Source organism: Salvelinus namaycush, chromosome 15, assembly GCF_016432855.1.
Source record: "Salvelinus namaycush isolate Seneca chromosome 15, SaNama_1.0, whole genome shotgun sequence".
NCBI lineage: Eukaryota > Metazoa > Chordata > Actinopteri > Salmoniformes > Salmonidae > Salvelinus > Salvelinus namaycush.
In genome coordinates, this window is record NC_052321.1 from 20,165,981 (window position 1) to 20,182,406 (window position 16,426).

Sequence of the window (16,426 nt, forward strand, 5' to 3'; positions counted from 1 at the left end):
ACAAATCTTTTCAGTCTCCTGAGGGGGAATAGGTTTTGTCGTGCCCTCTTCACGACTGTCTTGGTGCGCTTGGACCATGTTAGTTTGTTGGTGATGTTGATGTCAAGGAACTTGAAGTTCTCAACCTGCTCCACTACAGCCACGTCGATGAGAATGGGGGCGTGCTCGGTCCTTCTTTTCCTGTAGTCCACAATCATCTCCTTTGTCTTGATCACGTTGAGGGAGAGGCTGTTGTCCTGGCACCACACAGTCAGGTCTCTGACCTCCTTCCTATAGGCTGTCTCATCGTTGTTGTGTCATCGGCAAACTTGATGATGGTGTTGGAGTCGTGCCTGGCCGTACAGAGTGAACAAGGAGTTCAGAAGGAAGCTGAGCACGCACCCCTGAGGGGCCCCCGTGTTGAGGATCAGCGTGGCGGATGTGTTGTTACCTACACTTACTACTTGGGGGCAGCCCGTCAGGAAGTCCAGGATCCGGTTGCAGAGGGAGGTGTTTAGTCCCAGGGTCCTTAGCTTAGTGATGAGCTTTGTCATCTAGACTTAATTTATCCTTGTATGTGTTCTTCTTTCACCCAATGCTTGTCTTACTGGTATTGATGCGTTATTGCTTCTCATACAAAATTATTACGATGTTCATAATATCATTCTGTATTATATAGAATCAAATGTCTGATAACAAAGTTGCAATGTGTTCAGTAATTACTGGTTCATCAAGAGTTATATTAACAAATATGTCAGTGTTAGGTTAAGTAGAGTCAAGCTGAGTCATAGGAGATGATTCACGTACAAGTCTGTCTGAAAAATCCAACTGTTTGTGTGTTGGCCAGAATTCTATTTATTTACCCTTATGGGCCCTTATTTCCACCTGCATGTTCAGGGTGTTTATATGTAAACTACTATGGGGGGGGGGGGGGTTCAGCCCAGGGGCGCAAGGCTCAGTTATGATCTCTCTCTCTATCTCTCACTTTCTCTCGCTTCCTCTCTCTGTATGGTGTTAAGCAATGACTGGTGCTGGAATGTACCGACAAATGAAAACAAACTATTCTGTATGCCCCTTTGGGACGATGTTAGTTCACGGTGGTTTCTGCGCTCTTTAAACGGTTCTGCAATATAAGTGTTTAATAAACATTGTATAATGCAAGTTCATCAGAGGATCAATTTAAAATAGTTAAACTAAAATGTTTGATAGATCCAAACTGTGGGTATGCAGCAATACAGGATATAAAATAGGCCTATTGTTTACTCCAGTTATATAGCTGTCATCAATGTCTTTGTTGTTTTCCTTTCGGCTGGGCACATACTGGTTGAATCAACGTTTTTTCCACATATTTTCAATGAAGTTACGTTGAACTAACATGGAATAGACGTTGAATTGACATCTGTTCCCAGTGGGCTATCGCTTTGTTTCGAATCACGCTAAGACAAGATGAGGCCGTGTTGGAATGTTAGATGTACTCTGGTTGTACTCCTGAGATATCTCATAAACATTAATGACTGTACTATTGACCGTAGTAGTGGGTCTCTCCTCCCTGGTCAGTCCACTGAAGGCTACTGGCTCTGTCTGGAGGAAATTGAAGAGAAGTGGATGAGGTGTTATCCTTTTGTTGAAAGAGACATATTTAGCTGTCTGAAAATATAGAATGGGCCGTAGATGCTTATCAGATTTTATTTCAGTTCACAAGCAACAATCCAAATCAGGCTTTGTAGGTGAAAAGTCAAGCTCAAGCTCAGCTCGTCTCCGTCTCGACTGAGATGCCAGGTGACCTTCTCTGAACGACACGTTCCCATTCACCCGTGGCCCACGCCTCGTTAGAGGGCCTGATTCCGCAATCGTGTCATCACTTCGCACCACCTTATCGACAGCATCTCAGCTTTCTACATTCTCCCATTGAACTCAATATGACCCAGAGTGCATTGGAGGGGGGTGTGGGATGTCTGTACGTTTGCCAAGGTGAAGAGACAAGGCACAGTTCAAAGGGCTTAGGCTCTCTCCGCTTGTCCCACCTTCTCTGTGCAGGGCCCAGTAAAAGCTTTAAGCCACTGGGTTTAACGGGGTTCCACCTCTGTAAAGTTCTACCACAGAGTTGTTTCAAAGCACCACATCCATGAACAAAACCTGATTGAAGTTGGCGCATTTAAAATGGCAAACCAACATTTTAAAAGATTTTACACATTTCCACATCCTTTAATTTTCAAATACATTTGTATTTTTTCTTCAAGACATCTTAAAAAAATTATATGCATTTTTTGCAGAACAAGATCTCACAGTCTCTATTCAGTAGTCAGTGTTTGTCCAGGGGTGGGACAAATGTCTATGGGTGAAGTGAAAGCAGGTAAGTATTGAATGGTATTGGATGGTATTGAAATTGCATGCATGCACAAGGCATCTCCCAATGTCCTGGGGACGTGGACAAACGTCTAATACTGCAGTGGATCTGGTGTGACTTGGCTGTTTTTGCAATGTGTGAGCAGAAAGAAAGAAAACTGTTAAAACCAGCCAATCAAATGTATCCTACAGGACTTGCTTGTGCTTGCTTTGGCTCAAGTTCAGAAAAAGAAAGAGGGGGAAAATGGCTGCTGATAGAATGAATCATCTGAAGACAATAAGGAGACAGTGACAAATCCATTTCTTGCTTTAACTCAAACATGTTAACTCTAGAATTCTAATAGTGTCATGCTTGATTTAGGCTGGCTGTGTCTGAAGAACGTGTATCACTTTCAACCTGTTCCTCCAGTTTTAAAGAGTCATCCCATTGAGGAATAGCCTACTACTGAAATGCAACTCAAGCATCAGACACAGAGAAACCAAGAATAATAAGCTGATAGCACAAAATGAATCAAATTGTATAACTAAAATATATATATTATGTACCTTTTTTGTATGCCGGTCATTCCTATTTTCTTATTTGATATCATTGAGTTTGCTGATATTTCGATATACTGAAAGAGCTCTTACTCATTGAACGGTAGCTCATAGACACTGTTAGTACATTTCACTATACATACATGCATCCCAGCAGGAAGAGGCGGTGACAAACTCTGGCGGAGTGGCGATTAAACAGCATGATCATTAAGCAGGTGCACCTTGTTCTGGGGACAATAAAAGGCCACTAAAAGGTGCAGTTTTGACACACAACACAACGCCACAGATGTCTCAAGTTTTAGAGCTGTTTCCAGATAATTTAATGATAATTTCTCTACCATAAGGCGCCTCCAACGTCGTTTTAGAGAATTTGGCAGTACGTCCATCTGGTCTCACAACTGCAGGCCACATGAAACTACGCCAGCCCATGACCTCCACATCCAGCTTCTTCACCTGCGGGATTGTCTGAGACCAGCCACCTGGACAGCTGATGAAACTGGGGAGTATTTCTGTCTGTACTAAAGCCCTTTTTTAGGGGAAAATTTATGCTGACTGGCTGGGCCTGGCTCCCCAGTGGGTGAGCCTGGCCCACAAGTGGGTGGGCCTATGCCCTCCCAGGTCCACCCATGGCTACGCCCGTATCCATTCATGTGAAATCCATAGATTAGGGCCTAATGAATTTATTTAAATTGACTGATTTCCTTATATGAACTGTAACTCAGTAAAATCGTTGAAATTGTTGCGTGTTGCGTTTATATATTTGTTCAGTATATATGGACGTATTCCCACATATTATAAAATAGGCTACACAGCTAGGTAAGGTTAGCTAGCAAGGTAAAATAATGTCTGCATCCTCACAAATGTGCTGGCTGTAGCTAAATGGTGACATTTACCTGAACTGTAGCTAGACAGGAGCTCTTAGGCTTACAGTAGCTACTGTATTAAAGTTACCTTACAACAAGCCAGGCTTCATTTTATCAATATCATACAAGTCTTTATATGAGGTAAAAGCAAATTGCAACTAAAAATGGTGATAATTCCCTGGGGAGTTGCTTCTTGCCTGGACTTCTGTGGCTCAATGCAATCAAGCAACAAACAAACATGAGTTTTTAAACCACAGTGACAATTTTAGAATGTAACAGGCTGTTACTACAATTGCATGTTAGGAAATCTATAAACAAGTCTCAAAAATAAGGAAAATGTCTGTACATTTCAGCTGTTTCAAAAACATTGCTATTTTATTAAAATGTTTACTGTAAGAGCGTTCGCTCAACGAGACATTTATGTTTACATGGCCCTGCTTAGAGGGAGGCAACTGTTGGGCAGGTGTCATGCGCTTCCTCCGGAGGTAGCGGTTGAGACAAGTTCACAAGTTTACATTGCAGTATATGTGTGGCCGATGGTATTTTTGTGAAAAGTCTAGTAAGTGTGAAGGCCCTCTACGTTTGGGAAGGGCATGGCTACATGGTGGTAGAGCAACGGGATACACATAACCAGGGCCACAACTTTAGTTTTAGAAGTTGGGTGGACATAAATTATTTTTAAAAAGTTTTATCCGGTCGGATTAAGACTCCAAACAGCCTACCCGACTGCTCGGAGGCGTCCGCATGGTCCTAAAGCACACCGTTGCCTCGTTTTGTATCGCATTCCAATGATAAAACTGGCGGGGAACAAAAATGCAATTTCAGAATGTGGGGGGGGGGGGGGGGGGGGGTACATGTCCCCCCGTCCCCAGTGAAAGTTGTGCCCCTGCACAGAACAGCACAGGAGGCCTGCTGGTCTCTGCTTGGCTCTGAGGTTGTGGGCCCGTCTCCATGGGGAATTAGTGGTCTATTTGGGTCTGGCATCCATTCAAGCCTTCCTGGCGGGGCTCCTCGAAAGTTCCCCTCTAATACTAGGCATTCCTCCTTGTTATTGATGTTAAAGCCACGGACGGAGGCCAGCTTAACCTGGCTCTTCCCATTATCAGGCAGATCGATCATTTCCATACTGACAATTTTCCGGAGCACAACAGACCTCAAGTCCTCGTCCTCGGGAGGGTATCTCTTCTCAAGTGGTCAGGTTTGACGATGCACATATTCATATGCAACGCTTAGAAGTTATTTAAACACTGATGTCACTGCTGGCATGTTCAAAATAGGACCCCACTGAATACAAGTACTGTATTTGAAAATGGTCAAAATAAGGGATGTAATCATTTACATCACCACCTAACATTCATAATTTTCATCATTTCATGATTACAACAAAGACAAGAACAGCTTTACTCTGCAGCCCATAGAAATATAATGAATAGAACGGACTTGGAACCTCTAACGCTGGTAAACTCATGGGTACACTTGCAATGGCTGTCTGGTATTGTGATGCAATACTTTCCATGGTAATGTAGAATGTTAATTCAAATTATGCTAACTGATGTGGCTCATGCAATAGTCCTTTTGAACAACGTTGCAACGCCCACTTCTGCTCAAATTTCTACCCGTGTCACGCCCTGACCTTAGATATCTCTGTTTTTCTATATATTTTGGTTAGGTCAGGGTGTGACTAGGGTGGGTATGCTAGTTTGTATGTCTAGGGTTTTTGTATGTCTAGGGTTTTTGTATGTCTAGGGGTGTTGTATGTCTAGGGGTTTTGTATGTCTATGTTGGCCTGATATGGTTCCCAATCAGAGACAGCTGTTTATCGTTGTCTCTGATTGGGGATCATATTTAGGTAGCCATTTTCCTCGTTTGTGTTGTGGGATCTTGTCTACATTGAGTTGCCTGAGTGCACACTTGTAGCTTCACGTTTCGTTTGGTTGTTTGTTGTTTTGTTAGGTGAGTTTCAGTTGATTAAAATGATGTGGAACTCTACTCACGCTGTGCCTTGGTCTCATCATTACGACCATCGTGACAACACGATACATAGCTTCCTCTCCCGATCCCGTCCTGTCAGCCTGATTGTAGCCATACTAGCCTCGAAGTCGCTCATTTTTATCATTACTTCAGTATATGAATATAATCATATTTCTATAGCATTTTTTTATCATTCTTGTTGAAAATTGTGTTTATCCGTTCAGTTAGTGATTTTTGTAATTCGATTATTGTGTTCCATGTTCTTTTTCTGTCTCTTTAGCTAGCAAACGTTAGCTACCAGTACCTAGCTAACGTTAGTGCTAACGTTAACGTTATTAGTTGGTGTGGCATCTTTATTGAAAGTTAGGAAATTAAGAAGAGTAACATCAAGTTTATGAGGTGAGAGGTCATCTCCACGGAATATTGCTCCGTTCCGTTGTGTACCTCCTCAGCAAAATACTTGAGTTTTCACTCATTTCCCAGTGATCCTGAGCTAAGATAGCAAAATGGGTCATCAATATTCGCATTGAAAACTTCACCGTCACAAGTCACTCCAAGGTGTGTGGTAGACACTATTTACCACATGATTTCATTGAACCTTCTAGTGGGCTTCGACGTCTGAAGAAGGGAGCAGTACCTTTGCTATTCCAGTGGAATAACTACCATGTCCAAGCAAGAGCAAGTGTTTGGGAAAGAAGGGAGAGACCAAGGACTGGATGTGTAGAGGACAACCATGTTGAAGATGGAGAGGATGAAAAGATGGATAGCTACCATGACCACGACTACTGTGCAGTGCCTGGGCCCGCTGCAGTTAACCTGGTTTTGATTGAGAGGGAAGAGATGCAGAGAGAGATTGAGGACCTACGGAACAAAGTAGAGGAGTTGACTGTGAGAAGTCATTTTGGGCTGCAGCGATTTGTGGGATCAGATGCACAGATCCTTCACAAGGTGGTTACACCTAGCCCTAAACCTAGCCCTAGTATTGTTATATCAAACTTGACTTCTAAAACATATTACATATTGAATAATGCAACATTTTATTTACAGTGTCAACAGAACAGAATTTTTTTTACTGAATTATTTTCAATTATTTATTTATTAATTCATTGCATTTTTTGGATTGTTTCTCTTTCATTAATTGAAAGATAAAGGAGCCTGTCCGTAGTTTTTTAGTCTTCCCTGCCTAAGAACATTTGCATGTACACATATAAGTAGTACCAGTCACCCTTCTCTCTAACTAGTGAGAACACCACTTGGTCTCTATGTATTCTCTCGACCAGAATGTCCTCATGCGCACAGACAACAAAGTAACACCACTCCAACCCAGTGATGTAGAGATGACCTTGATCTTGCCAGTAGTAGGCATGCTGCCTCTTCAGGGAAGGTTCACTGTTTTGCATGTGAACGTATTTGCAATCCACAAAACCCTTTAAGTTCGGGTTCTTAATCTCAACTAGGCCAAAGGGTGGATGCTCGAGAGGGTCGTAGACCAGGCCATCAGGAGAAGAGGGAAGCCAAGGGACGTCAGGATGTATGATGCGGCCACAGGGTGAGAAGTTGACATTCTGCATCTTGCAGTAGTCATTGGCTGCTTATCTCCATCTCCAGTCCTCTCTACATGTCAGCTTTTGGTGCTGTGTCTTAGAGGATCCTTTCAGCTAGATTGCCTGCGGATGTCAGCCCTCTCACATGGCAAGCCTCTCGGAACCGTGACGAGGTCAGTCTTGGTTTCTGGAGCACCTGCCAGTCGGAGACAGCACTCTGTTCTCTAGCAGCTTCCTCTATTTTATGGGCTGTTGCGAAGCTCACCTGAAGAGACTCTATGTGAAGCTGGTCTTCTTCACTGAACACAAATGTGCAGCTTTGAAAGTTGCTCTCCAGTCTGAATGGAATGGTGGGGTCTCCTTATGGTGAACTATGTGTCGCGTTGTGATTGGAGGCTGCTGGTAAGACAGGAGGTTCCCCACCTGTACCTTTCCAAAGTGGGAGTCGACTAAAAGCTTTTCAGCAGACTTCCCTATGTGGCAAATCAATGGCTTGGATAGAGAGTTAAAGTTATTTGTATGCCTCTTCTATCTGGAGAACTGAGAGGTCAGGGAGCGGTCCAAGAAGGGTGCTGTAGAGTGTACTTCTGCAAAGAAAAGCAGCCACTTTGGTTAGCCAATCTAAACAATGTACTTGAAACCACCTGAAATTAAATCATTTTATATAGATAAAGTGTAATAGGACATGACCAGCTACTACCTACTATACTGGCTATTAGGGAATACTCACCTAATCCCTCCTTCTGCCTTGTGCTTTTAGTGGGCTTGGTGATGGTCATTTTGCCTATGGGCCCAGGTTTCAGACCCTGTAAAAAGACACTACAAGGGCACTATTTTAATCTATTCGTGAGACAATTTAAGTTTTCATTAAATCATTTCTCAGCATTATGATGTGATTATAACCATATGATGTTGATACAGTATGTGGTATAGCAATTAAAACATACCATAGTCCTTGGCTTATGCCACTGCTGCTTGGCCTCTGTGCAGCTATGCACAGGTATGACGACAGGTGTTCACATCTGGGAATAGCGTGCACACTGGAATAATAATGCAACTGTGTGGTTGCATAATGCAGTGCCAGCAACACATGAACAGTGATGTTGTGTCATTGTTACTGGCTCAGAGGGCTTCAGTACAACGTACGTGGGGATATAAAAAGAAAATGATTAGACTATAACATCTGCCACACCCTGATCTGTTTCACCTGTCTTTGCGCTTGTCTCCACCCCCCTCCAGGTGTCGCCCATTTTCCCCATTATCCCATGTGTATTTATACCTGTGTTCTCTGTTTGTCTGTTGCCAGTTTGTCTTGTCTCGTCAAGCCTACCAGCATTTTTCCCGTACTCTGGTTTTCGCTCTAGTCCCTGTTTCTTGTTTTACCGGTTTTAACCATTCTGCCTGCCCTGACCCTGAGCATGCCTGCCGTTCTGTACCTTTCGGACTCTGCTCTGGATTACTGACCTCTGTCTGCCCTTGACCTGTCGTTTGCCTGCCCCCTGTTTTTGTAATAAACTTTTGTTACATCGAACTGTCTGCATCTGGGTCTTATCCTGAGGTCTGATAGTACGAATTGGCCATGACTGACCCACCAGACTCGGACCAGCTCCGCAACGCAATCTTCTCTCAAGGAGCCACCATTGGGAGACACAAGGAGTTACTTCAAGGTCTTCTGGACGGATTCCAGACCTTAGCAGAATGCCATGACTGTGCCTTGAATACATTGCAGGAGCAATTCCCCGGATTATCTGTAAGGCAGCCGGCCATGGCAGTAGCCTTCCAGCCCCCCAGTAACACCGCTGTCAGCAGTGCGTCTCTCCAGGCCACCCCGGCTTCCCGAGAACCCTGCTTACCTCCTCCGGAACGATTCGCTGGAGGGTCAGGAACCTGTTGGGCATTTCTCTCCCAGTGTTCCCTCATCTTCGAGCTGAAGCCCTCATCCTTCCCCTTGGACCACTCGAAGGTAGCCTGTCTCATAATGCTAATGTCCGGGAGGGCTCCCACCTGGGCTACGGCGATGTGGGAACAACAATCTGCCGCGTGTTTCAGCCTGGAGGAGTTTGTGGCTGAGGTGAAAAGGGTTTTCGATTCTCCATTGTCCGGGAGAGATGCTGCCCGGAAGTTACTCCAGCTTCGCCAGGACTCCCACAGTGTGACGAACTATGTGGTTGATTTCCACACGTTGAGTCCCTGGAACCTGAATCCCTGTTCGACACATTCCTTCATGGATTATCAGAGGAGATTAAGGACGAGTTTGCAGCCTGGGAGCTGCCTACGGCTCTTGATTCACTCATTACCTTGACCATCTGGCTTGATGGGCAGCTATGGGAATGTAGGAGGGAGAGGAGGTCTGCCGACTCGCCTTTTTCGGAGCCGATTCAACTTGGCAGAGCTAGGCTGTCTCCAGCCGAACGCTTACACAGACTTAAAACCCAGAGTTGTCTGTATTGCGGAACTGCCGGTCATTATGTTCTACCTGTCCTTTTTCTAGAGACCAGGCTCATAAGTAGGTACTCTGCTGGGCCATACAGATCCTTTTTCTTCTCCCCTTACTCGCACCCCTCTCCATGCCATCCTGCTGTGGTGCGACCAGTCTAAATCTCTCGGGGTTCTCATTGACTCTGGGGCTGACACGAGTTTCATGGACGCCACCCTGATGTCTGGGTATCCCCACTCAGCCCGTCTCCAGCCCCCTGGACGTTAGAGCACTAGATGATCGCTCTATAGAAAGGGTCACCCACAATACTACTCCTATCCACCTGCGTGTCCGGGAACCACAGTGAGTCTATACAGTTTATGCTCATCAAGTCTCCTCATGTTCCCGTAGTATTGGGAATTTCTTGGCTCCAGCTCCACAATCCCCTTATTATCTGGACTTCTGGCACTACCGTGGGCTGGAGCCCATTCTGCCACACCCATTGACTGAAGTCGGTGCAGCCTGCCCCAGAACGAGGATTTCCTGTCTGCAGGGGGTATCTGTCCTTCTGCCTCCCCGCCGGCACAGGGTTCTTCTTTGTGGAGAAGAAGGACAAAACCCTGCGCCTGTGCATTGACTACTGGGGCCTCAATAACATCACGGTTAAGAACCGCTACCCACTACCACTCATCGCCTCGGCTTTCGAGCCGCTCCAGGGGGCCACTATCTTCTCTAAGTTAGACCTGTGGAATGCCTACCACCTCGTACGGATACAGGAAGGTGACGAGTGGAAGACAGCCTTCAACACTAATAGTGGACACTATGAATACCTGGTAATGCCATTCGGTTTGACCAATGCTCCTGCTGTGTTCCAGGCCCTGGTTAATGACGTTCTTCAGGATATGTTGAACTGGTTCGCGTTCGTCTACCTCGACGACATCCTCATCTTTTCCCGCTCGGCTCAAGAACACGTTCTTCACGTCCAACAAGTCCTCCAGCATCACCTGGAGAACCAGCTGTTTGTCAAAGCCAAAAAATGTGAGTTCCATCGCTCCACCATCTCCTTCCTTGGATACATCATTGCTGCTGGGAATGTGCAGATGGATCCGGGAAAGGTGAGAGCGGTGGTGGATTGGCCCCAACCCACGTCCAGAGTGTAGCTGCAATGCTTCTTAGGATTTGCCTATTTCTATCGCCGTTTTCGCTACCGCTTCACCACAGCTCCCATATTGATCCATACGGACTCGTCCCGTCAGTTCGTGGTGGAAGTAGACGCTTGGATGTTGGAGTGGGGGCTGTTCTATCCCAGTATTCTGCACTGTACTTTAACTTCTCTAGGGTAAGGGGCAGCATTTTCACGTTTGGATGAAAAGCATACCCAAATTCAACTGCCAGTTTACAGGTAACCTTTGATATATTTTGTCGTCATGTTTGAGCAAGTTGGAACCGGTGTTTTTCTGGATCAAACGCGCCAAATAAATGGACATTTTAAATGGACATTATATATCGACGGAATTAATCGAACAAAAGGACCATTTGTGATGTTTATGGGACATATTGGAGTGCCAACAACAGAAGCTCGTCAAAGGTAAGGCATGAATTATATTTTTATTTCTGCGTTTTGTGTCGCGCCTGCTGGGTTGAAATGTTTTCTCTCTTTTGTTTACTATAAGTGCTATGCTCAGATAATAGCATCGTATGCTTTCGCTGAAAAGCATATTTGAATTCTGACATGTTGGCTGGATTCACAACCAGTGTAGCTTTAATTTGGTATCTTTCATGTGTGATTTAATGAAAGTTTGATTTTATAGTAATTTTCATAGTAAATAATTTTAATTTGGCGCTCTGCATTTTCTCAGGCTTTTTGCCAAGTGATACAGTAGTGTCTTGCCTAAACTCAGATTTTTTGATATAAATATGAACTTTACCGAACAAAAAATACATGTATTGTTTAACATGAAGTCCTATGAGTGTCATCTGATGAAGATTATCAAAGGTTAGTGATTAATTTTATCTCTTTCTGCTTTTTGTTAATGCTCTCTTTAGCTGGAAAAATGGCTGTCTTTTTCTGTGAATTGGCTCATACCTAACATAATCGTTTGGTGTGCTTTCGTCGTAAAACCTTTTTGAAATCGGACACTTTGGCTGGATTTACAACAAGTGTAGCTTTAAAATGATGTAAAATACTCGTATGCTTGAGGAATTTAAATTATGGGATTTCTGTTGTTTTGAATTTGGCGCCCTGCAGTTTCACTGGCTGTTGACGAGGTGGGACGCTACCGTCCCACATACCCTAGAGAGGTTAAGCTGCATCCCTGCGCCTTCTTCTCCTATCGCCTTAACGCCACGGAGAGGAATTATGACTTGGGGAACCGAGAACTACTTGTGGTGAAGATGGCCTTGGAGAAGGGGAGACACTGGTTAGAGGGGGCAGAACTTCCATTCATAGTGTGGACGGATCACAAGAACCTCACCAGAATGTCTCTGCACCGCCAAGCATCTCAACTCCAGGCAAGCTCAATGGGCCCTGTTGTTCACCCGGTTAGCTGGGGGGGCCCGGCTAACCAGATGTTTGTCCCAGACGCTGCCATATCCCCGGTCTTGGAATGGGCTCATTCCACCAGGCTTGCCTGCCACCCTGGCTCCTGTCGGACACTGGCCTTTGTGCAACAATACTTTTGGTGGCCCACCATGGTTCCAGATGTCTCCGCGTTTGTCGCTGCTTTCCAAAGCCACCCATTTCATTCCCCTCCCCAATCACCTTCTGCCAAGGAGACAGCCCAGCTCATGGTGCAGCACGTCTTCCGGACCCATATACTTCCGGAGGACAAGGTTTCCGATCGTGGTCCTCAGTTCTCGTCCCGGTTCTGAGTGGCGTTCTGCATACTCATTGGTCGTCGGCCAGACTGTCATCTGGATTTCATCCCCAATCCAACGGCCAGTCAGAGCGTGCCAATCAGGACCTGGAGACGACTCTTCGGTACCTCATCTCGGCCAGTCCCACCACCTGGAGCCAGCAATTTGTGTGGGTGGAGTACGCCCGGAACACCCTTCCCTGCTCGGCCACTGGGCTCTCGCCCTTCGAGTGCTCCGTGGGTTATCAGCCCACGCTTTTCCCTAGGCAAGAGGAAGAGGTCAACATATCCTCTGCCCAGATGTTCAGCGGCGTACCTGGAAGAGAGCTTGGTCCTCTCTTCTCAAGACCACCTCCAGGTATTGTTGACAGGCGAACCACCACCGGACCCCGGCTCCCCGCTATCGTCTTGGGCAGAGGGTATGGCTGTACACTCGGGATCTGCCACTCCGGGTAGAGTCCCGCAAACTTTCCCCCTGTATTATTAGCCCCTCTGCTGTTCATCTTGTGTTACCCCGTACCCTCCGTATACATCCCACTTTTCATCTGTCTAGGATTAAACCTATGTCTCACAGCCCTTTGTCTCCTGTTTCCTTCCTGCCGTTCTGTACCTTGTGACACTGCCCTGGATTACTGACCTTTGCCTGCCCTGACCCTGAGCCTGCCTGCCGTTCTGTATCTTTCAGACTCCGCTCTGGATTACTGACCTCTGCCTGCCCTTGACCTGTCGTTTGCCTGCCCCCTGTTTTTGTAATAAACTTTTGTTACTTCAAACTGTCTGCATCTGGGTCTTATCCTGCGGTCTGATAAAAATTACTCAACATTTGTCACGACCAGCAAACAGAAGTGATTGGCGCAACATGCAACAGCCACTAAATTCATTCCAGAAATAGGGGTTTAAACTTTTCTATTAAGGGTATATGCCCTTGTTTAAATGTAATCTAATGCATCCAACATAACGGAGTTGACAGAAACAGCAAGGAGGACAACTGAACAATTACTACACTAAGAACGGATTCATAGACCTGGGTTAAGCCTAGTCCTAGACTAAGAAAGGCTTCTTAATGCAGATCTCCATTGACAGGAACTTCTTAGTCTAAGACGAGGCTTCATCTCTGACTTTGTAACCAGCATGTAGTGTGTCACAAACAGCTGACTTTTCACCCTACACTCAAACTGTGTGGTTTCTAATTTTTACTCATGGACCTATAGAGTAAGCCCTTATGCTGACTTCTCCTGTCACTTTGTCTCTGTTCGAAACTGTTTTGAATAAAAAGAATGAGCAATCATGTTAGCTAGCTACTGTAAAAGGCATGTCTTAAACTACGTTACTGCTTTGAGTAAACATCTAGTCTGATAGGCAACTTAGCTACACTTACCTTCATAGTTGAGAAGGTAACTGGAGACATAAAGTTTGAATCCTTTTTCCAACTTGAAGGTCGGTGCTTTGCTACTTGTCTTGGCCAGATGATGTACATCCGTCACTGTTATCTTTGGCAGCTCATGCAAGCACCTTGTGTAAAACAGTGCCATGGTTGGTAAAGGGGGGGGGGGGGTGTTGGCTAATTGCTAGCCACCTTACTAGTTAGCGCGTTAATAGCTAACTAGCTAAGAGACAAAAAAAGACACAGAACACAATAATCAAATTTCAAAAATCACTAACTGAACGAATAAACACAATTTTAAATATAAATATGATTCTATTAATATACTGATTACCTCAGTATATTAATGATAAAACGAGCAACTTCGAGGCTAGTATCGGCACAATCAGGCTGACAGGACGCGATCGGGAGAGGAAGCTATGTATTGGGTAGGAAGTTGAGCGGAAGCAACGTTGTGCAAAAGGACTATTGCATGAGCCACATCAGTTAGCATAATTTGAATTAACATTCTACATTTTTCCTCCCCAAAAAGTCCTGTAAATTCACGAAACCAAAGCTGTGTTGGAGATTTATGGGGCGGTGGGGGCGATGGGGGAATTTGGGCGTAGATTCATATTTTTTTCTTGGCCAGCAAGTCCTGGCTTGGTTGCAGTCCTGTCTATCCCTACTCTCTGCAAACATGTCTGCAAACATGTCAGGCATTTCACCACTTGTATGAGCGAGCTATGGTCCTCATTTTGGAAGTTTAAGATCAGGGCTTTATTAATCACGTGTGCACTGTATTTCAAGTACTATGAATTGAAATCTAATTGTTAAAGTGTTATTTAAGTTAATGTGATAAAGTAAATGTTATTTAGGTGTTTTTTCTAGAACGCAAAATACAAATATGCAAAAGAAATCCAATGATGTCCTCCGCCATGTGTAAGTAATTACACAAACAAATCAGATAAGTTAAATGCTGTAGTATTAAGTGGTATAATTACATGGTTAGATAACAATATTCAAATAATAAACCTAAATAATCTGGTCAGATGTAATTTGATGTGATTACTCTTCTCTGCTTCGTCTACAGAGTAAACAAGAATGACAAAGTAAGATTGTCACGCCCTGGCCTTAGTATTCTTTGTTTTCTTTATTATTTTAGTTAGGTCAGGGTGTGACATGGGGAATGTATGTGTTGTTTGTAGTGTCTAGGGTGGTTGTAAGGTTTAGGGGGTTTATTAGAGTAGTTGGGTTTATGTTTAGTATAGTAGTCTAGCTGTGTCTATGGTTGAGTGTATGTTTCTAGGTATGTCTATGGTTGCCTGAGTGGCTCTCAATCAGAGACAGATGTCTTTCATTTGTCTCTGATTGGGAGCCATATTTAAGGCAGCCATAGGCATCATGCATTTGTGGGTAATTGTCTATGTTATACGTTTGTTAGCCTGTGTGTGCACTACGTTCATAGCTTCACGGTCGTTTGTTTTGTTAGTTTTTTGTAAGAGTGTTTCTTTTCGTGTTACGTCTTCGTCATCATTATTAAAAGGAAGATGTATTTCTCACACGCTGCGCCTTGGTCCAATCTCTCTTATCAAGACGATCGTGACAGAATTACCCACCATTCTAGGACCAAGCGGTGTGTCAAGCGGCAACAGGACCCACCTACACAGGATTCATGGACATGGGAGGAGATATTGGATGGAAAGGGACCTTGGGCACAACCGGGAGAATATCGCCTCCCTCGTGAAGAGCTGGAGGCAGCGAAAGCCGAGAGGAGGCGATATGAGGAGGCAGCACGGAGGCAAGGCTGGAAGCCCGTGAGTACTACCCAAAAATTTCTTGGGGGGGGGGGGCTAAGAGGTAGTGGGCCGAGGGCAGGTAGGAGACCTGTGCCCACTTCCCAGGCTAACCGTGGAGAGCGGGAGTACGGGCGGACACCGTGTTACGCAATAGAGCGCACGGTGTCTCCTGTACGTGTTCATAGCCCGGTGCGGGTTATTCCACCTCCCCGCACTGGTAGGGCTAGATTGGGCATTGAGCCAGGTGCCATGATGCCGGCTCAATGCGTCTGGTCTCCAGTGCGTCTCCTCGGGCCGGTATACATGGCACCAGCCTTACGCATGGTGTCCCCGGTTTGCCTACATAGCCCGGTGCGGGTTATTCCACCTCCCCGCACTGGTCGGGCGACGGGGAGCATTCAACCAGGTAAGGTTGGGCAGGCTCGGTGTTCAAGGGAACCAGTACGCCTGCACGGTCCGGTATTTCCGGCGCCACCTCCCCGCCCCAGTCCAGTACCACCAGTGCCTCCTCCACGCACTAGCCCTATGGTGCGTGTCTCCAGCCCTTTACCACCAGTGCCTAAACCACGCACCAAGCCTCCTGTGTGTCCCCAGAGTCCTGTGCGTCCTGTTGCTGCTCCCCGCACTAGCCCTGAGATGCGTGTACCCAGTCCGGTACCACCAGTTCCGGCACCACGCACTAGGCCTAATGTGCGCTCCCAGGGTCCAGTATGCCCTGTTCCTTCTCCCCGCACTAGCCTGAAGGTGCGTGTC